General features: G+C 49.6%; 8 non-coding genes across 8 annotated transcripts; 4 read left to right on the forward strand and 4 right to left on the reverse strand.

Moving 5' to 3' along the window:
- Positions 1-942: 942 nt before the first annotated feature.
- Positions 943-1,014, forward strand: Trnam-cau (transfer RNA methionine (anticodon CAU)). Its single transcript has one exon. It is a non-coding gene; the product is annotated as a tRNA-Met (tRNA).
- A 3,119-nt stretch (positions 1,015-4,133) lies between these two features.
- On the reverse strand, positions 4,134-4,215 carry Trnas-aga (transfer RNA serine (anticodon AGA)). Its single transcript has one exon. It is a non-coding gene; the product is annotated as a tRNA-Ser (tRNA).
- A 2,253-nt stretch (positions 4,216-6,468) lies between these two features.
- Positions 6,469-6,550, forward strand: Trnas-uga (transfer RNA serine (anticodon UGA)). Its single transcript has one exon. It is a non-coding gene; the product is annotated as a tRNA-Ser (tRNA).
- Positions 6,551-7,612: 1,062 nt separating this feature from the next.
- Trnaq-cug (transfer RNA glutamine (anticodon CUG)) lies at positions 7,613-7,684 on the reverse strand. The gene has a single exon. It is a non-coding gene; the product is annotated as a tRNA-Gln (tRNA).
- Positions 7,685-8,217: 533 nt separating this feature from the next.
- On the reverse strand, positions 8,218-8,299 carry Trnas-aga (transfer RNA serine (anticodon AGA)). Its single transcript has one exon. It is a non-coding gene; the product is annotated as a tRNA-Ser (tRNA).
- A 1,924-nt stretch (positions 8,300-10,223) lies between these two features.
- On the forward strand, positions 10,224-10,312 carry Trnar-ucu (transfer RNA arginine (anticodon UCU)). Its single transcript is given in 2 exon segments — positions 10,224-10,260; positions 10,277-10,312. It is a non-coding gene; the product is annotated as a tRNA-Arg (tRNA).
- A 4,551-nt stretch (positions 10,313-14,863) lies between these two features.
- On the reverse strand, positions 14,864-14,969 carry Trnal-caa (transfer RNA leucine (anticodon CAA)). The gene is made up of 2 exons: positions 14,932-14,969; positions 14,864-14,909 (listed from the first exon to the last, which is right to left on the reverse strand). It is a non-coding gene; the product is annotated as a tRNA-Leu (tRNA).
- A 3,351-nt stretch (positions 14,970-18,320) lies between these two features.
- Trnak-uuu (transfer RNA lysine (anticodon UUU)) lies at positions 18,321-18,393 on the forward strand. Its single transcript has one exon. It is a non-coding gene; the product is annotated as a tRNA-Lys (tRNA).
- The last annotated feature ends 3,691 nt before the right edge of the window (positions 18,394-22,084 follow it).

Below are 22,084 nucleotides of genomic sequence, written 5' to 3' on the forward strand. Positions count from 1 at the left end.
ACGACGGAGGGACACTGTGTGCAGCCCACCCCGTCTGACAGAGCAGAAAGGACGCCGGGTTCGCAGAACTTGACCGACGGGAGACGCAGATCTCGCTGGCGAGCACCTGGAGGTGGCCCTCAGGCCCAGCGCCGTGCCCGCCATCGCCCGCCCACGGGGACACTCAGGTCCCACGCCCGACAGCGCCGTGCCCCCCGCAGAGCAGCGGGACAGCAGCGCCCCACGCCCGGGAGCCTGTCAAAGGGCGCAGCTGCCGCCCGGAGGCACCTTCCCAGCGCGGAGCGACCGTGCGGCCCGACGACTGCTCTCTCGGTCACTTGTCCTGGGGACATGGAAACCCGAGTCTCCACGGGACTCTGTGCGTGGCGTTTCCACAGCAGCTTTGCCCTCAGGTCTCGCCGTCGGAAGGGCCCAGTGACAGCCTGAAGGTCACCCTCTGGGACAGCCGTGCCACCGACTGTCGCGCAGCGTGTGAAGGGATGGACCACGGGCACAGGCGACACTGGGTGCGTCACGGGACTCGGGAGAAGCCGGGACACGGTCCGTCTTTAGGGCTCCGTCGAAATCGCTTTCTGGGATGTCGAGGCCGCAGCGGAGCGGGCCCGGCTCTCCGGGTCGGGACGGCGGAGGAGGAGCGCGGCACCGGGCACGGGCGGAGGGGGACCGGAGCGCTGGCCCGACGGGCCGACGGCGGACGGCCTCTGACGAGGGGGCCTCGGCGTGTCCTGCAGACGGCATTTCCGACCTCAGTCGGACTGACTGGGCAACTCGGTGAAGGACTGAGGACTCAGGGTAACCAGGCGAGAATGACGTGGTGGCGGCTGGGAGGGACAGCGCGGAGCTGGGAGGGGACCGAACGCCGGCAGGAAGCCGTCCAAAGAAGTGGCGAAGCGTTGGCCCACGGAGGGATGATGAGGAGAACTCCTGCCCGCGCTCCCCGTCAGCAGAGTGGCGCAGCGGAAGCGTGCTGGGCCCATAACCCAGAGGTCGATGGATCGAAACCATCCTCTGCTAGTTGCCTTTTAACTCTCCGTTTCTCCTCCTCCTTGGACGGCTGGCTGGTACCGGAAGAACGCGAGCTAAATCAAGGAGTGGCCTTCACTGTCCCACCAAGGGCCAAGGAGACGTAGGAGCGAGGAACAGCCCTAGGCTGTCAACCCGAAGGGCAGTGGGGAGAAGCAAATGGCCTTTACAGGACTGAAGAATCACAAATGCAGGATTTGAAACGACCCAGCTGGATTCCAGTGGATTCCACGGCCATGGGGCAAAGATACTTTTGCTGCATTGCAGATTACTGATACTATGAAAGGAGATATTCCCAAATATGCGGCTCTGTGGCTGCTTGGTAAAATCTTGAGCTGGGTGATTTAATGAACAGTGGCCACTGGTTTAGCAGAGGAAAATGCCACAGTCTCCCACACCTCATAGGAGGTCCTTCACATCTCCTTAGAACAACTTGTTCCATTTACATCTTGGAGAGTGACAGTAGAAAGAATTCCTGACAAGTGGGATTTTAAAAAGCTGGCATCAAACAAGGGAGTGGAATCATTCCTACCAGTAGTTTCAAGGAGGGGGGCACTTAAAGATCACTTATGACCTTAGCTTAAGCTCACAGTAAACTTTAATTCCATCCAACACACTTATGGTGACCACCTTCTAGGTAGGACAGGCTCTGGTCCCTTATATATTACCAATATATAAATATGTACAAGCTAGCAAATTGAGTAAGCATTATACTGCATCTTACATAAATACAGACCAAGAGTATGCACAGAAGAAGTAATTTATGCAGTAGGAATTTAAAAGCCAAAGCTTGCAAAAATTGGAAATACAATTTTCTATCCTTCAGTTTTGAACTGCCCCTCAGACTCAGTTAATGGCCTGTGGCTGATCACTTCTTGACTAGTTTTGAGCTGTTCTAAGAGAGAATGTAATTTAGAAAGGGAAGATATTGAGATGAAAAAGAATTCGGATTGAAACTGTCAGCTGATTTAGGTTATAATTGTGGACCAAATGTACTAGGAGCTCTGAGAAGCTATTCTTTCTACAAAGAGTTTTATCTATCTATCTGTTTGTTTGTTTGTTTGTTTGCTTGTTTATTTTGTGGTATGCAAAGTGTGGTGTGACTGCTGCAGAAACAAAAGTGAACAAAGAGCACAGTTTCAGTTCTTTTGTATATTAGTGCCCATTAGGAATATTCTGCAAACGTAAATAAGCCCGCTCAGGGAGAGTTTGGAGAAGTGGCTTGTGGTCAGCAGCGCAGGAGCACAAAGAGGGTGGAATGCACACTAAAAATGAAAACTTCAGTTTCCAGGTGGATGAACATTGGAGAGGCTGACTGGAAGAAAATGTGAGTCCATCACCTCCCACCTACAGAATCCATGCAAGGGCAGCTTGTGGGCCCATTCATTAGAGGAAAGCAATAATAGGAAAGAAAGGATTAAGATCAAGTCTGGCAATGGAATTAGGGGCATGGCTTCTCTAAGTAAGCATGTGTCGGCTTTGGTCTACGAGCCTAAAGTATATCTGGGCCCTGCCAGGCAGCACACATGCTCACAAAAAAGCTTCCCAGGGTGCAATGGGGGTATATGCATCCTTGTCACCTAGGACACAGATGCTTGGCCCAATATAGAACAACTGCTAACAGTTAAGAAGTACTTCTTGCCTACATATTTTTAGGCATTTTCTCAACAACAAAAAGCAGTTGGAAATTCTCCCTTCTGCTTCAAGGTCATGAATTAGGTAAGAGATTCTCAACTTTTGTAGAGTTTGCCCTTTTCAAGTCAATATCATATATAGATAGATAGATATTTGAAAAATATATTTTTTTCACAAAAAGATACCCATGACACAAAACGTACAATTGAAAAAGTTATTTTTAAGGAGTTCACAAAAACTGTGGCAGATAGGGGCTGCAGTGGGGGGAGGGAGAGGGAAAGGTGGCTGGCAGGAGATCGCTGCCTTCTGAATGCTCTTCCATGTTGAATAATCTGATTTAACTAGTAGGTTCAAAATCACCAAAATGACTTTAGGCATGAAGCTGCTTTCGAAATAGCAGTACCGCCTGTGACTCATTAACAGCGGTCTCCTAATCAGGAGGCCTGGGGTGTCCTCACCTCTGCTGAAGATGCAGTGGAACCAGCTCCTCCAGTTTCTCTCCTTAGGGCTCATGGGGTGCACTTTCCCACAGTGCACTTTGCAGACCCTAGAATGAAACTCCTGTAGGTCTGGCCGAAGAGAAGGAAGCCCAGGTGTTTGGAGGGTGGTTGGAATCTCTGCTTGGTTCCTTCTCAAAGCTTGCTGGGAGACCTCTGAGAAAAGGTCCTCCGTGTATGACCCTTTCCCTTCCTTGCAGAATGCAGACAGAAGCAAGCTCTTAACTCCAAGTATTACGGGGCCTCCTGCACCTAGACCAGGGCTGGTTCTTATTCCAGTGAGTCACAGTCTCATCTGGAGTTGGCCCTTTTCTAACCACGACCATCCTGGACCCCAGGACAGAACCACTTGGTGTGGGGACGTGGGTTGGGTCTTTCTTACTGAATTACAAAAAAATTGCTTCGCTTTTTTTTTTTTTTAACCTGTGTAGTATATAGCCTTTAATGCCCAATTTAGATCGGCGTCTGGGCGATAGTAGCTGAGTCTTGCTTTCTTGTGTTTGATACTGGGTTTTCCGGAATTCCCTTTTCTGCGTGGATGAGTACTGCAGGAATGGGGAATGGGACAGAGAGCGGTTCTGCAGAAACTGTCTTGTTTGTCTAGGAAAGGATGCCTTTCAAATGGGGTGACTGCAGGTAGCAAGAAAGCATCATCGCCAATACCTGGGCTTTCCTTGGGGGCTAGGGGAGAGGGTGAGAAAGTATTGCGAAAAGTAATTATGGTCCAAATACTTTACACATGCACACACGCCAAAAAGTTTTTTAAAAAATAAATAAATGAATAAAAAGGAAACAACAACAAACAAGAAAGCAGGTTGGGGAAGCCCAATGTGTTCTATATCCGTTATTATTTCTTATGGGTTACAGGAAGGTGGGGGAAGTTTGAGAAGAAGCTGATCGAAAACCAGGCGACTATCTTGTGGGGGAGACTATTAACATAATTATCCTCTCTCCTTCCTACAGGGAAGTAAGAGGGAACGTAGTCGGCAGGATTCGAACCTGCGCGGGGAGACCCCAATGGATTTCTAGTCCATCGCCTTAACCACTCGGCCACGACTACCTGGGGCTCACCTGGCTCGTGGTGATAGATAGCTGTGCCAAGCTTTAGCTCTGCCAAAGGCCACATCTACCAGTAGTAACTCGTTCGCTGTCAATGTTTCTTACTGTTGGGCATCACTAGGTAAATACGTTGCAGCAAGTTGACAAGGAACGCTTCACCTTACAGGTGGGAAGGTCCTTATCCTGATTGGCGCCAGTTAGATGAATGCCACACTGTTTTGGCGAGTTGACAAGCAATGCCAACGTCAGTACCGGGAAGGTTCCTTATCCTGGTGTCCTGACAGGAGGAGACCAAGCAGGAGGCCTTCCCAGAAACCAGGCTTCCTGTGGTCGCTTCTGGTGGGGATTGTGAGTCACGCCCAGCACGTGGAAACGCTCTGACGCTGGTGAAAGAGGTGCACTTCTGTCTGCGGACGGAGCGCATTGGTTGAGTGGTTTCTGGAGCTCCCAGAGGATGAACAGAAACACTAACCGCAGCCTAGGCCAACACTGCCTGAGCGACACACCAGCCCCTAAATTTTAAACTGTGCATGTGTGTGATCATTGATAGTCTTTTGGAAAATTGACAGCCATTTGAGTTAAAGGATATACTATTTTATTTTAAAACTTTCTCTTTTTTTTCTACACATATATGCAGGAGTAAACATGAAGCAGATGCAAGCTCCCAAACATTAAAAAAATCGAAAACCTGTATTTAAAGACTCATAACTATTGTCTATTTCAGCGTTCTTTCAAAGTGATTTTTGAAAGTTACAGTTAAAGTCGACAGGCAAGTGTGTGTGTGTGAGGGGGAGTCTATTAATTATAAAAAATGTCTAACTAGCATTGATTATTTGAGAAACAAGTTTAAGGTGAATGAACTCACTGTGGAGTATGTTGAACAAGACAGTTGATCAGTCCAAGGGCAACCAGATGCAAATGTCCTGAGCAACAATCAGTAAATAACCAGCTAACCAGTTGCTAATTCATCTGTACAACCTGGATATCAATGACTGGTTCTTACTGTGGAAAAATTAGAAAAAACTAATCCATAAACTCACAATCCAGAAACCAGCACAGGCAGCATTTTGGATTCTCCCACAGAATTCCAAATACAAAAATTCTGCATAAGTGCTTCCATCCTGTAAATGGTGCTGACATTTCCCCAGAGTAATTACAATCTCTCAATATATTGGTTTTAGTGGTTTGGGTGATGATCTATTAGGCAAGTGGGACAAAAACGTTATACATCCACTTTTTATATCAATTTTCCCTCTTAGAATAAGAATAAAAATGCGGGGGAGTACATGTTTTCCTTTGGTTAAGACTGTTCCCTAGAAGAGTGGGTCTCGAGACTCAGAACCACCTTGTTGGGACAGACGGCTGGACACCCTCCCTGCCACCCACTCCAATCTTGTGGATCCCACATCAGCTCATGGTGCTCATTCTGCGGATGCTGGGACAGCACTTAGAGAAGGCCGCTCAGGGACAATGAACTTCAAAACCAACTGCCGTGTCAACGAGGGTAAACCTTTTAGAAGACAATCAAAGACGCAATAATAGCAAACGCCGTGAGAGTGAGACAAAATGAGTATCTGCAGCAGAGAGAAGGGAACGTCACCCTCTTTACCCTGGAGGAAGACAGGTGGAGGTGACCTTTCCCTCTCGGGCTTTGCCAGCCTCCACCGTGAAGGTCACTTTTGCAGTGAAAATCTATCTGAATCGACGGGTTTGCCTTCTGGCGAACGCGCCGCCCTCGGAAGCCGTGACCTTCTCCCTGACCTTCCCGTGGGCAGGAATCTGTCTCCGCTCTCGTCCCTCCTCTCGGGTTCTCCAGAGTCCCCGAGGCGAAGCCGTCCCTCCTGACTCAGCTGCGCCCACCGGGCATTCACGTGGTGAGGCCCGAGATGGCTGGAGTCCAGGTCCGTGGACACCCGGGCCCCGGAGCCTGCCTCGCTCCGCGGCCGCCCTCCCCACCCTGGCCCCCGTGGGGTCGAGAGCGTCCTGGCGGAGGGACAGTCCGCAGGCCGCCGTCCGAGGTTCCCGAGCAGACGTCTGCGCTCCGGGCCCTCTTGGTAGCCACCAGGTGGCGTGGCCCGGGTCCCCCGCCTGGTCCTGAAGACGGGGGAAGGGCAAGTCGCCGAGGCCCGCGGCGGAAGGTTCCTTTGCAGAACTGCAGCCCCCGGCGCGAGAGGGCGGGGTCCGGCGCCAAACCTCGGCCGGACCCCAGGTCCCCTAGAAATCCGCCCCGGCCCCTGGGGACCGGCGGGAGCGGGTAGTCGTGGCCGAGTGGTTAAGGCGATGGACTTGAAATCCATTGGGGTCTCCCCGCGCAGGTTCGAGTCCTGCCGACTACGGTTTTACCTCGAAAGTCGCTGGGTCTGGCCTGCCCCCAGACGGGGCGTCCGTGCGGCGGAAGGTTCGCTCAGGGTGAACCCAGGTTTCACAGGGAATACCCCCAACCATCAGCTCTGCTGGGCTTGGTACCCCCAAACGATCGGTATCAGAACCTTCCTTCATTCCTCCGTCGTTTTCTGTGGGCTTCATAAATGATTGAAAAAAGGCAAATAGTGGATTCCAAAGCTTGTGAGCTAAGTTCTTGTCTAGAAGGAGGAAGGACAGAAACACACTTCCAGGTGAGAGGGAGAGGACGGCAGAGGTCCGCCCAATACAGGAAAGGACAAAGGCCCACTGGCACACCTGTGAAGGGAAGTGGATCCCAGCTGTCGGTGCCAGATTCTCTCCTCGTAGGATTCTGTGGCTCTGGAGATGAAGAAATGACTATTTAGGGGTAATTCAACAACGAGACCACTTAGTGCCAAGAGGAAGAAAATCATACTGGAAGCAGCTCTTCAGAGATCTGAAGGTGTGTAAATGTTTCTGAAAAATAGTAATGCGTCCTGTGTGCCCTTTTACTCAGAGTCACCTAACTTAAGGTTTTCTGCACTTGGTTTCTGTGCCTGTGGGTCTGGCTTTCTGCATTTTATACACATACAAACTGACTTCAGCGGCCCTCACTGGCAGGGGCCAGAAACTCTGCAGGGAGAGTCCTGAGTAGCAGAGAAATCCGCTGTTAACTCTGTGTCCTGCAATGTCATTAGAATCATTTACTTTCAGTATTTGAAATAAGCTTTCTTGATGTGCACAGAAAAATAGACTTTGTACGAGTTGATAATTGCTTTTCATTAGACTTTTTTTTTATTAACAGTGGAGTCCAGGGTTTTTATATTTACTTTCCTCTCTGGGAACACGACTAGCATTTAATAGTGATATTCTATTCTTGCCTCCTCCCTCAGATGCAGAGGTGTTGGGACTTGCAGGAATCCACAGCAGGTACCCGGTGTCACCTTGATTTTGGTCATTTAGTAGGCAGTATTTTCCCTGGGGAAAACAAGACGAAAGTAAGCTTCACCAAAAGAAGGTTCCACCGAGATTTGAACTCGGATCGCTGGATTCAGAGTCCAGAGTGCTAACCATTACACCATGGAACCTCCCGTGACAGTGGCCTTCCGTCAGTCTTTGATGAGCTATAGAAATGCTAGTTTTAGTTTATCAAAGTAACCCCAAGGTTTTATGATCGCACTAAACCAAAACGTGTTGCTGTGCTCCATTAACTAAAAACGTGTGCTCCTTATCCTTAAGCAAAGGCGCTTAGCGTGCGCGAGGCCCTGCGCCCCGTCCGGGTGGCACGCAGCCTGGGTACAGCAGGAAGCGACGGTGACTCAGTGACGCTCAGAGTGATTCAGTGTCCAGAAAGCCTGTGGGCATTTTCAGACCCCATTTTCACCGGGAAACGGGGCGTGGCGACCTCATGTCCTTTAGGCAACTTACTTGGATAATGAAAAAGGACCCCTGTGCCCCTAGTGACGGGTCAGGTGACTCGCAGCCACTCCGCAGTTCAGCAGGCGACGCCCAGGAAACCGCGTGGATCCAGAAGGAGTCGAGCCACCCAACAAGAGGGTTCAGGACGTTGGGCAGCGCGTGATGGACAGGTGACACACCGGAGCCCAGTTCTAAAACTGGACGTAGTCGGCAGGATTCGAACCTGCGCGGGGAGACCCCAATGGATTTCTAGTCCATCGCCTTAACCACTCGGCCACGACTACGGGCACAGGGTACACGTCTCTCGTCTCGCAGAGTAAAGGAAACTCTCCCGGCGGGTACGACCCGAGAGCTCTGTCTCTGACTTAGGAGCACCAGTACGAAGTTTGTCACATGGCATCTTTGTTGTTCGGAACAAATTCAGGTCACTTCACCTACTCTCGGGGTCGAGCTTGGCTCTGTACTGCGTGAAAGTCCTCGGAATCGGATTCAAACTTACTATAGGGGTGGAGTCGGGCCTCGCCCCTAGTTTTAAGACCGGCGGGACCCATCTTGCAGAATGCGGATTCCAGGAAGGAGAGGTTCCCGCTGATCTACGTCGACGGTGGGTGAATTAATTGATTCTGGCCCATGCAAAGGCTCGTTTTCCCTAAATGAAAACCAACACAGTGCACTCTCTTTTTACATTTGTAACCAGCATGTATCTTTATCAGAATTTCCCCAGAAATGAAATGAACAAAATGGTTAAATGTGGATGCCAGGTTCCAAAACGTCTAAATAGGACCCTGTCCTGTGGCTAACTTTTAATATGCAGAAGGTGAGAGCTGACAAAATTGACGCATCCTGAGAAAGCTTAGATGATCATTTTCATTTAATCAATTGTATCCGACCAGGAGTAATACAGTGTGATCTTGCAGCACGGGGATCAAACCCAGAGCTTCAAGTATATACTAGGCAAGTGCTCTACCGAGCCCTGAGCTCCAGCTCCAATCCAATGAAGTGCTCTTTTACCTAGAGTTCTATTTAATTCAGTCATCCCTGAAAAGTCATATATTTGTCTGAAAATTCAATCCAACTTAGGATCGGACAATTTCCTTTTTATCTCTACATAGAGAAGATTAACTATTCCAAACCAAAAGAAATGTAGTAACGGAAGAGGGGGCACACACACTTTCTGGGTACAGAGAACAGAGCATTACTGACACGTTTTTCTTTTTGCAACCTTTATTGCCAACCATATGTTTAAAAAGATTTTTCAACATATTCAACATAAATATTTTTACTGTCCCTGTAAAAATATTTTCACAGCAGACCTCTGTAATATGGGTTCTCAAAATGTTTTTTGAAAGTAGCAATTTTTAGTTATGAATATAAAAACTTATAAAAATTCTTAACCAAAGTATTCAGGCAAAAATAATTTTAAAAGTCTAATGAAATGTCACAGGTGACTCATGGTTGTGTAGGATTGTGAAGGACAGTGAATGTGATGGTTGATCCAATCAAGGAGGATCTGAGTTAAACACTGAAGTCCTCGATTTACAAATACAGAAAAGAATCTATCTTGTGCCAAGAGGTAAAAATAATGATGATGATGATGATGATGATGATGATGATGATGATAATGATAATAATAAATCAGATAAATTAAACAGAAGGCCCAACTGCCTCTTGATTGCTGCGCACACAGGAAGTTGATAAACCACTCACAATCAGTCTCTGAAGCGTTAGTGTTCTCTCCAGTTGTTTTTAAAGTGAGTCTGGAAAGCTACGACGTGGGGAGAGTCACTAGGTCACAGAAGGCAGCGAGGGCAGAGGATGAAGCCCCACTGCTCCGGGACCTAAGTGGGGCCCGCTCCCCGCCGGCGGCGTCGGCTGCCGCCCGGGTCACGGCTCCGCTCTGCTCCGTGGTCCGCGGGCGGTGCCCCGTGACGGTCATTTCCGCGCACTCGCCGTCCTTTCTCTGCAGCCCGCGGGGAGGCAAAGGTAGGGGAGGGGAGAAGGCCCGGCCTCTCCCTTCCCCCCTGGACCCCCGGGGCTGCTTCACCTCCCTGGGTCGAGGGGCGAGAGCCGCGGTCGGGGTCTGCGTCTCTCGCTCGTCTCGGCGTTTCCCGAGTCTTGACTTTGGGGACCAGGAAGGTTCTCACCGAATGTGTGACGTCACACACCAGGTGAGTGACCGAGAGCCTCGGAGAGCGGCCGTGTCAGCCGGGCTCTGTGGCGCAATGGATAGCGCATTGGACTTCTAGCGAAGGGGCGAAGCCATTCAAAGGTTGCGGGTTCGAGTCCCGCCAGAGTCGCAGGTGCTTTTGTCCTCGACTGACCCTGGTTCTTCAGCAGTTTGGGCGATTGCTCTCTCAGCATCGTTCAGATCATCCGACGTGATGGAGGATACATTTACAGTATCCATCGCTGGACAAGCAAATCCTGCCACCTCACCTGCATCTGCGGGAGCACAAAGACCCCTCTCGCTCTCAACCAACCTCAGTAGAACCTTCGTTTTCTAATAAGTATGTACCATGGAGAACACCAATTATTTTCAACATCTTATAGCATTTGAAAGATTTTTAGATGATCTCATCAAACAGTGGATCTGTGCAAGAACTCTCTTGGCTGACTCATTTCTTCTAACCTGCATATTGTACTTTCTTCATATTTTCTGCATATTCTCTCTTCACAGGGAGTCATTCCAATTTATCAAATATTTACATTTTTAATGGTGATGTTTTCTAGCAGGATCTATAGCAACATGTGTGCGTATTTTTTCTCTATCATGTAAATTATGTTTTAGGTACATATTTTTCCATTTCTAATAATTATCATTACTTTTCCATTTCTCATAATTATCATTATTTATGTCCTCTAAGCACTACGGTACTTAAAGGTGTGCATCTGTGAGGATTAATTCACGTGTCACCTTGAGTGGGCCATAGAATATCTAATTAAACGCACTCTGGGCCTGTCTATGAGGGTACTTTCAGAGGTGATCAGCACTTGAACCTGATTGCCCTCACCAGTCGTCTCCCCTGGTGAGGCCCAGAGAGGGACTGGATATATTGGCCTTAATCCAAAATGGACCTTTTGTTCTGCCTTGGGGCCAAGTAGCACCATTAGTCTACCAGGGTCCTGGCCTTGTGTGGCATGTCATAGGACTCCACCTGAGCCAGTTCCTATGGTGATCCCTCTCCTTTCTCTTTCTGCCTATGCCATACCTATAACATTTAATATATAAATTAGGCATAAGAAAATATTGCCAGTGATAACTAATAGTAAAATAGAACAAGTATAACAATGTGCTGTGCTGTAATAAAAGTTATGTGAATGTGTTCTCTCTTGAAAAAATCAAGACAAATCATATTCTTGGACCATGGTTAATTATAGGGGGGAATTAAACCATGGAAAATTTCCTCATATATTCCTCGTGTAACAGGGCTCCATTTTTTTCCTCCTTTGAACATAATCCTGTGGCTTATTTTAAAACTTATTATATATATATTTTTTTTTTCCCTTTCTCTTCTCCCTCTCCTCCTCTCTAACCTTGGGGGAAGCAAGATTGCCCTTTTTACAATCACACACAGTTATGGTTTAGATGTGAGATGTCACCCAAAAGCTCACGTGTGAGACAATGCAAGAAGGTTCCGAGGAGAAATGATTGTGTTGTCTTTACCCCATCAGCGAATTAATCCTCTGATAGGAATTAACTGTGTGGTAACTGAAGGGGTAGGGTGTGACTGAGCAGGTGGGCACTGGGGGCCTGGCTATGGGATATATATTTGTATCTGTCACTCTAAGACCTCGCTCTCTGCTTTGTGATCGTGATGTGAGCTGTTTTCCTCTGCCACACTCTCCTGCCATGATTTTCAGCCTCTCCTTGAGTCCCAAGGAATGGAGCTGGCTTTCTATGGACTCAGACCTCTGAAACCATGAGCCCACAAATAAAATTTTCCTCCTTTAAAATTGTTCTGGTTAGATGTTTTAGTCACAGCAGCAAAATAGCTGACTAACACATGCACAAGAATGAAGTCATCCAGACTTCCGGATGGTGCCAGGGGACCTAAGAAATTGCTATCTCCACAATTTACAAGTGAGTTACGACCCCCTGAGAAGACCACCTGGAATGTAGCCTTTGAATAACATTTTAAAAGCTCTCTATCTACCGCACTCCTGCCCCCCATGGGAGAGCCACAGACTCTACGGCAAGAGACCCCTGTGTTTCTCTTTTGCTAGCAAAACAGCAGAACTTCTTTTTCCTTTTTCCTCAAAACCTTGTCCTCATTACTGAATTGGCATCAGGGAAAGATCAAGCTACTGGTAACAGCTGTATTCCTGCTAGTTCTGTCTTAGGGAACCCTGACTCATAGGATTTTCCCCATATTTTGAATCCTTGCAACAAGATTCCCCCCTAATTCCTGCCACAGCAATTAACTGCCAAACATCTTCACGCATGTCCTCATGGGGTCATGTGTGAATTTTCTCCTGGACACACCTGTGTAGGCAATTATCAGCATCCAAGAAATAAAGAATCAGCTCACAACAGTGCTGAGCTCTGTTCAATACTTTCATAGGGAAATAGCATAAACAATGAATGCTGAATTAAACAAAAGCTAAAATGTAACTGTTCTAGAAGAAAAGTGGCAGGTAATGGTCATACTGATGAAGAGCTAGTTCTTCAGTGACCACAGAGGGAAGAATGTGATAACATTTGCATCATTAATAACAGCAGTTATGCATATTATTTAGTAAAATAGAGATCTGAAAGTCCAAGAGAAAAACAGCGACAAAGGTTAATCTTGGTGGCATCTAGATAGGATATCATGATAAATTAGAGGGTCATGAGCCTTATGTATTTCACAGTAAGCCTTCTAGAAAATGGATATTTCAAGCTATAATGTGAAAAGAACTCACTGGGATTGTGCAGAAAGCACTCATTTTTACCTTTTACCTGGGGACTATTTGCAAAGATGAGTGCAGGTAGAGAAAATCATCATGGATAAGGTAGTTCTCTAGAACAGTCCCAGCAAGTGTCATCAGCCCCACACCTGAACCAACCTGGAGGAAGGTGACTGCTTCAGCCAGAAGAGCCTTACAGAAAAAGCTGCCTTGAACAGGGATGTGACTTTTGTGGTTTACCCATGAGACATCCCCCTGAAGCTCATGGGAGAAAATGCAAGAAGGTTCAGAGGTGAAAGGATAGTGTTATGCGAACCTTGACCACTGACAGGGATTAACTGGGTGGTAACTGTAGGCAGGAGCAGGTGGATCACTGGGTGTGTGCCTTTGGGGCATATATTTGTCCCTGGTGAGATAACCTTAGTCTTTCTCTGTTTCCTGGTACCATGTTCTGAGCCGTTTTCCTTCACCATGCCCTTCTGCCTTGATATTCTGCCTCACCTTGGGCCCAGAGCAATGGAGTTGGCTGTCTATGGAATGATACTTCTCAAACCATAAGTTCTAAATAAACTTTTCTTCCTCTCCATTGATCTTATAGTGACTTTCTTAAAGATTTTTCCTGTGCTTCATTAATGAAGCTCACTAAATGAAAGTCTTATTTAGCATAAGCAGGAAAATGTAATTGGTAGTTTAGTTTTGGTCATGTTACAATAATTTCTTGTCAGAATATTATTGTAAAAATGAAGACATTATTTCACACTCTCAGAACGTGGTTTCTTTCCATAGTTGATTATATAGCACTCTGCATTCCACTTGTCACCACTAGAGGCAGAGGTCTTGTTGGTGGAATTAGAACAGAGGGGTCCTATGCATGCAAGCAGCCTGTCCCTCCTCTAGCAAGATTTCATCCTTCAGTCATAAGGGCCTGTTGTCCTGGAGAGGCCACGATTGGGGATCCTCGGAGGAGAGATGTGTGGTCATTCTGTGGGGCCACACTGACTCTCGATATGGAGTGAATCAGGGGATGGGCATGGTCCTTGGGTGGGGGTTGCACACAGAGTAAAGAACGCCTGCTCCCAAGCCCACTGTCTCCAAATGCTGCAGACCTGAGGTGGCCTCAGGTGGGAACACTGCTGGGAATGTCTGCTGCATGGGCACACAGTACAGCTGAAGCCCAAGAGCCGAGGCTGGCACACAGGCAGCCCAGTTGCCTGAACTCTGTCCTGTGCGAATGTCCCCACATCAGAGCACCAGCGCTGTTCTGGAGGCCACGGTCTCATGGTCCGTGTGAAAAATGCCGTGCTCATCAGTAGGACCAGTCTGTTGGCCAGAGTGCTTTCCTTGGCATGAGGAGGCTGCCATCTGGCCTGGGCCAGCCTAATGGAGAGGCTCAGAATTCCACAGAAGGTGCTCAAAGCATGGCCAGGACAGAGCAGAAGGCTGGCATGGGTTGGGCCAGGGCGGTGCTGCTAAGAGGGCAGTGGCAGCACAGTTGGTCATCTTTCAGACTCTTCACCAGAAGCCCATAAAGTGCAGCAAGATCTGTTAGGAAGAAGCAAATCCCTAGAGAATGTAGGACACATCAAGACCCTGACGACTCCAAAATGCATGTAAAGTGCCACCTAAAGAAGACAAATGCAGTTAGGCCTCAGAGGAGAACAGCCGTGCAGAGGATCCCAGAGGGGGTAGGCATGAGAAATGTTGAGAGCTGCTCTTTCTTGGAAGGAGAGGGCCAAACAGGACAACTTCATGGACAAAGGTGTGGAGAAAGGTTTGAAAGGTGTGGAAAAAGGTTGGAAACTGGCGACTCAGTTTAACAGACCAGAGCAATTCTGCCCGCCACTTAAGGACAAGTCTAAACCACTATGAAGTAAGAAAGTTAAAAGACTGTTGATGAGGAAGTAAGTCCACAACCCGGAAAGGTTGCATTTTTAAGTCTAAAGAATAAAGAAAAGGTCACCTGTCAGAAGTGGGATTCGAACCCACGCCTCCATGCGGAGACCAGAAACCCCGAGGAGGGAAGCGAGAGCTTGAGTCTGGCGCCTTAGACCACTCGGCCATCCTGACAGCTGCGGGAGGGGCTATTAGTGGATCCTGACAGTGGCCAGTGGGACTCGGACCTCCCGGAGGCTGTGCTCCAGAGCTGCCTGCCAACCAGCAGGACAGTCGCGGGCCGCGGGCCTAAGGCCTGCGCACCCTTCTCTCCTCCCTCGCCCTCCGCGTCTCCACCCCCTCTGCGCCGTCACCCCTCTGCGCCCTCAGCCCCTCCGCGCCCTCAGCCCCTCCGCGCCCTCAGCCCCTCTGCGCCCTCAGCCCCTCTGCGCCCTCAGCCCCTCCGCGTCTCCACCACCCTCCGCGCCCTCAGCCCCTCTGCGCCCTCAGCCCCTCCGCGCCGTCACCCCTCCGCACCCTCACCCCCTCCGCGCCCTCAGCCCCTCTGCGCCCTCAGCCCCTCCGCGTCTCCACCACCCTCCGCGCCCTCAGCCCCTCCGCGTCTCCACCACCCTCTGCGCCCTCAGCCCCTCCGCGCCCTCAGCCCCTCCGCGTCTCCACCACCCTCTGCGCCCTCAGCCCCTCCGCGCCCTCAGCCCCTCCGCGTCTCCACCACCCTCTGCGCCCTCAGCCCCTCCGCGCCCTCAGCCCCTCCGCGCCGTCACCCCTCCGCACCCTCAGCCCCTCCGCGCCCTCAGCCCCTCCGCGCCCTCACCCCCTCCGCGCCCTCAGCCCCTCCGCGCCCTCACCCCCTCCGCGCCCTCAGCCCCTCCGCGCCCTCAGCCGCTCCGCGCCCTCAGCCCCTCTGCGCCCTCAGCCCCTCCGCGCCCTCAGCCCCTCCGCGCCGTCACCCCTCCGCGCCCTCAGCCCCTCTGCGCCCTCAGCCCCTCCGCGCCCTCAGCCCCTCCGCGTCTCCACCCCCTCCGCGCCCTCACCCCCTCCGCGCCCTCACCCCCTCCGCACCCTCAGCCCCTCTGCGCCCTCAGCCCCTCCGCGTCTCCACCACCCTCCGCGCCCTCACCCCCTCCGCACCCTCAGCCCCTCTGCGCCCTCAGCCCCTCCGCGTCTCCACCACCCTCCGCGCCCTCAGCCCCTCCGCGTCTCCACCACCCTCTGCGCCCTCAGCCCCTCCGCGCCCTCAGCCCCTCCGCGTCTCCACCACCCTCTGCGCCCTCAGCCCCTCCGCGCCCTCAGCCCCTCCGCGCCGTCACCCCTCCGCACCCTCAGCCCCTCCGCGCCCTCAGCCCCTCCGCGCCCTCACCCCCTCCGCGCCCTCAGCCCCTCCGCGCCCTCACCCCCTCCGCGCCCTCAGCCCCTCCGCGCCCTCAGCCGCTCCGCGCCCTCAGCCCCTCCGCGCCCTCAGCCCCTCCGCGCCCTCACCCCCTCCGCGCCCTCAGCCCCTCTGCGCCCTCAGCCCCTCCGCGCCCTCAGCCCCTCCGCGTCTCCACCCCCTCCGCGCCCTCACCCCCTCCGCGCCCTCACCCCCTCCGCACCCTCAGCCCCTCTGCGCCCTCAGCCCCTCCGCGTCTCCACCACCCTCCGCGCCCTCAGCCCCTCCGCGTCTCCACCACCCTCTGCGCCCTCAGCCCCTCCGCGCCCTCAGCCCCTCCGCGTCTCCACCACCCTCTGCGCCCTCAGCCCCTCTGCGCCCTCAGCCCCTCCGCGTCTCCACCACCCTCTGCGCCCTCAGCCCCTCCGCGCCCTCAGCCCCTCCGCGCCGTCACCCCTCCGCACCCTCAGCCCCTCCGCGCCCTCAGCCCCTCCGCGCCCTCACCCCCTCCGCGCCCTCAGCCCCTCCGCGCCCTCAGCCCCTCCGCGCCCTCAGCCCCTCCGCGCCGTCACCCCTCCGCGCCCTCAGCCCCTCCGCGCCCTCAGCCCCTCCGCGCCCTCAGCCCCTCCGCGTCTCCACCCCCTCCGCGCCCTCAACCCCTCCGCGCCCTCAGCCCCTCCGCGCCCTCAGCCCCTCTGCGCCCTCACCCCCTCTGCGCCCTCAGCCCCTCTGCGCCGTCACCCCTCCGCACCGCGCCTCCTCACCCGGGCCACCCTCCGCCCTCCCCTGCAGAGGGGAGCTGGTCTGGCGGTCCTTTACTCCTCTCTCTCTATTTTTAATGTCCCCGTGGTGCCCAAAACGTCTGAACACCCCGTAAGGGAGTGGAACGAAGGACTCGGTGAGTGTCAGTGGATTCAGGTACGAGGCACGCTCCAGCCGCGGGACCTGCAGCCATCCCGCAGCGCGGTGGGTGGGACGGTGGCCGTGGTCCGGCCGTCCTGCCGGGTGCGAGACGGGCCAAGTGAGCCCTGCGAGGAGGACTGAAAGGACGCGGTACCAGGGCCACAGCGCACGGCTCGCAAACAGACGCGCCGTCGTGTTTTACACCCTCAGTTACCTCTGTGCCCGCGACATCAGAAGCCAAAGTCAGCGAGTCACCGGTTTCACTCAAAAGGGAAGCTCTCCTAATGAAACGACTTCCCAATGCTGAACCAAATACACAGCCAGACACTCAACAAAACCAAAACCAACCCTTTCCCTCTGCCCCGTGACCAGCACACCTGGAGGCCGGCCTGGAGGGAGGTGTGCGGAGAGGCCCAGAACCCAGGGCGCTGGCTATACGCACGGACCTCCGCGACTGCGACCTGCATTGTTCACCCCAAGTAGAGACGGGGGCGGGGGGGCACCCAGTATGGCAGATGAGAGCCAAAGCCACCAAGAGGAGGCTGCAGGGGTCTTGTCTGGTTATCCCTCTGCACAGGGCTCCTAGCCTGTCTCAAAGGAATGAATGCAAAGGGACTGCTGCCCTGAACAGACTGGTCCTTCCAGTCTTGAATGAGTTGAGGCTTAAGAAAAACTGTGCCGGCAAAGATGAGAGGAAAGTCTGCTCCCCAGGTCCCCAGCTCTGGAGAACACACGACATCTCGTTTCTGGAAGTGCAGGAAAAACACTGAAGGGGACAACAGGACTCGATTCACCTGCTGTCAAAGTGATAGCCTTCATCTCCTTGTTCCATCTTTAGATTTTCTCCAGGATTATCCTCAGCTACTCCAATCATTCCTGAAAATGGCCCCTTCCTTCTTGTTCCCCGCTCCCATCTGGTGGGGAAGCCTGTTATTGCCATCTCCAAGGATCCTCTGCCCCAGAGACTAATGAATTCCTCTCTGTGACAATTAATTATTGGAATAATTTTCCTTCTTCTCACAATTGTGTACATTAATCAACTAGGCTGTTCAATGACAGTACAATATGAACGTTAAACGACCTGTTCAATAATTACATTGCTCAGGTGACTGAGCCACACTTTTGGAAGACTCTAGTAATCTCTGGAACCATAGGTGGATTCTCCCAGCTATTCCCAGTAAATTTATTTATTTATTTATTTATTTTTAATGAAACTAAATTCTCTCTGGTACAGGGATATCTAGGGTAGAGTGGCCTGGATAGCTCAGTTGGTAGAGCATCAGACTTTTAATCTGAGGGTCCAGGGTTCAAGTCCCTGTTCAGGCGCAAAAAAAGAGTGAGTTTACTACTTTTTACTTGACCACTACTCATTAGTTTTAAAAGTAAGACTTGATCTAGTTTCACTTAATTTTGCTCTCCAAAAATTAATTCAACTGTTTGTGAATTTCTAAAGGAAATTTAGAATCATGGGCAACAGGAAAAGCATATTAAAACAACTAAAAACTCTGTTTGCTGTCCCTTTTGTACTTTCCTTTCAAACTTTCTCTTCTAGCCCCACAATTTAGATAATCTGTAAAAATGCTGGAAATGGCATAGAAGTGTCACATGCCTACAAACCCTGTGAACCCAGAAGTCTGAGGCAGGTAGATCACAAGTCATAAGGTCTGTGTGACTTCAAATGGGTTTTCTTTTTTGTTTATTGTTAAGGTCTGTAAACAAGTCAAAATAACACGTGGTATTTTGCCAGAGAAATGTTAGAGTTCCTAAACAAGTCTGGATGGTGCCTGGCAAAATGCCAGAGGGAGTGTTTGAAAAGTAACAAAAGTGAGCCATTAAGTGTGGAGATTCCTTATTGGTTGACTGATGTATCTAGTTTATGCTAATTAGATAAGCTGTGCAAAATGTATAAATAGCTCTGTTGTCCTACAATACACGGCTCCCTCTCCTGCTGTATCAATCTACAGAAGTTATTCGTCACCCCCTGGTTATTCTGCTGCAGCTGGACTGCGGCAGATGGTGGCCCGTACAGGGAGCCCCAGGACACTCGGGGGTAAGTGACGAAAAAAAGCTGCCCGTCCATAGATAGGACGGGAGCAATCTGCTCGTCCCTAGGCAGATAGGGCGAGAGGAAAAATGGCCATTTCGAGAAAATGGAGAGGATTGATGCAGTATGTTTGTGTCTTGTTTTGTCTCAGTGTATTGTATTGTCTTTGTGATGAAAATATGAAAGGGGTGAGAAGTAAATTGATAAGGGAAAGAGACACCCCAATGGAACCAAGAATAATTAGGGCATGTGTTGATAAGAGCCCAGGAACTCTAGTCAGAAAGAAAAAGAAAGTTCAGAAGAAGAAGGATTATCAGAAAAAAGGTTGCAGCAAAAGGCTATTACTGAATACTTTTCGTTACTGGAGGGTGCATAAATCGGAGCGGCAGCTGCCAGGAGCGCAAGCCCGTCACGGTGCAGCAAGTACTTTCCAAGCGGCGGTGGCAGCCGGCTCTTCCACTGCCGAGAGCCCAAATCTAGACCTGACCTGGAGGCACCGTCTGGTGGGCTCTTGCTCCCTGTGCTCAGGAGCAGTTTGAGTCCGGGACTCTCCCCGGGGCCATCTGGGGCTGCCCAGGATGCTACAGCTGGCAGAAGACGCTACCAGCGTCCCTGATGTTTGGTCATTTTCAATGCCAATAACTAAGCTACAATGGTTCTCCCACACCTGGAAGCTAATGAGTAATGAGCACTATTAAGGCTTATTTCAAATGTAAAAAACCTTGAGATAATGTACTAAATTGCTCAGAAGGTTGTTTTCTTAGTGGAATGCTACAGGATTTTTTTAGCCATTGGGAGTTCCTGCCTTCATCCCAGTGCTGGTGAAAAGGAAAGTGGAAGAATTTCCAGTGTTGCTGAAAACCTGAAAACCGGAGGAGACTTCGGCTGAGAACCGGAGGAGACTTCGGATCAACTAGCTGCCTGCAGACCTGAACTGTGATTTGCCTGGACTGCGAGTTATTCTATTCAGACACTGCTTTACTTGGACTGAGACAACAAACTGTAATCTGCAACAAATTGTAACTTGGTAACTTTGCTAATGGTGTCATTGCTGGTATAATTTTTCCAAGGGCTTCTTGCATGGAGCCAATTGGCTTAATATTGTGGCATTTTGTATCCTCCCCTTCTGCTTGTAGCAGATTGTTTGTAGTGTTTGTGTAAAAACCACTATGGTCTTTATTTAAATTAAACAAAAGGGGGAAATGTTAAGGTCTGTAAACAAGTCAAAATAACACCTGGCATTTTGCCAGGGGAATGTTAGAGTTCATAAACAAGTCTGGATGGTGCCTGGCAAAATGCCAGAGGGAGTGGTTTGAGAAGTAATAAAAGTGAGCTATTAAGTGTGGAGACTCCTTATTGGTTGACTGATGTATCTAGTTTATGCTAATTAAGATAAGCTGTGCAAAATGTATAAATAGCTCTGTTGTCCTACAATATACGGCTTCCATTCCTGCTGTATCAATCTACAGAAGTTATTCATCACCCCCCGGTTATTCTGCTGCAGCCAGACTTTGGCAGTTTATCTGTTAATTTTTGTCTAGCTATGTTATATCTTTTTTTCCACATTTTTATTGGTTCACTACATAGTGATGGGATTTGTTGCTACATATTTATAGTGCACATAAAATAAAAATATAACTTAGCCAATATTACTACCCAGAACTATGCCCCCCACAACAACAACTTCCCACCCCTTGGTCCCTCTCCTCTACTTTAGTTTTCATTAGATCCACCCACATCTTACTTTTCCTTTTTCCTCTCTAGCTTCCTGTATGACAGAAAACATGCCATCCTTACCTTCTGATTTGGCATATTTTGCTTGACATAATGGTCTTCAGTTGCATCCATTTTCCTAAAAATGACATAATTTCATTTTCTTTATGGATGGATAAATCTTTATTGTGTATATATGCCATATGTTCTTTATCCATTCATCTGTTGTTTCCATAGCTAGGCTGATTCCATAGTTTGGCTATTGTGAATTGTGCTGCTATAAACAGGGGTATGAATGTATCACTGTACTATGATGACTTTACTTTTTCAGGATAAATACTGAGGAGTGGTATAGCTGGTCATATGGTAGTTCCATGCCTAGTCTTTTGAGGAACTGCCATTCTGATTTCCATAGTTGTTGTACTAATCTACAATCCCACCAACACTGTCAAAGGGCTCCTTTTTCTCCATATCCTCTCCAGCATTTATTATTATTGCTATCCCTTTTTTCAATATTTATTTTTTTAGTTGTAGTTAGACACAATACATTTATTTTATTTATCTTTATGTTGTGCTGAGGTTCGAACCAAGGGCCTCGCACATGCTAGTGAGCGCTCTACCCCTGAGCTACATACAACCCCAGCCCCATTTATTCCTATTCTTGATGACTCATTCTGAGTGATGTGAGATGAAATCTCAGTGTAGTTTTGATTTACATTTCCCTGATTGCTAATGATGTTGAACATTTTTTCATGTATTTGTTGGCTATTTGTATTTCTTCTTTTGAGAAGTGTCTATTGAGTTTATTTACTAATTCATTAATTAATTGGGTTATTTGATTTTTTTTGGTATAAAGATTTTTGAGCTCTTTATATATTCTAGATATTAATCTTCTATTAGAAGAGTAGTGGACGATTTTCTTCCATCCTCTAGCTTCTCTCTTCACATTCCTAACTGTTTTCTTTGCTTTTTAATCTGATGCCATCCCAACTTATTAACTATTTGCATTGTTTCCTGAGCACTAGGGGTCCTATTGAGAAAGTTGTCTCCTGTGCCTATATGTTGGAGTGTTGACCTTACATTTTCTTCTAGAAGTTGCACAGTTTCTGGCTTAGAATTGCTTTGGCTATCCTGGGTCTTTTATTCTTCCAAATGAACTTTAGGACTGTTTTTTCTAGTTCTGTGAAGAATGTCATTGATTTTCATGGGGCTTGCATCAAATCTGTACGTTGCTTTTGGTAGTATGGTCATTTTAACAAT

This window comes from Ictidomys tridecemlineatus, chromosome 8 (genome assembly GCF_052094955.1).
Source record: "Ictidomys tridecemlineatus isolate mIctTri1 chromosome 8, mIctTri1.hap1, whole genome shotgun sequence".
NCBI classification, from domain to species: Eukaryota; Metazoa; Chordata; class Mammalia; order Rodentia; family Sciuridae; genus Ictidomys; species Ictidomys tridecemlineatus.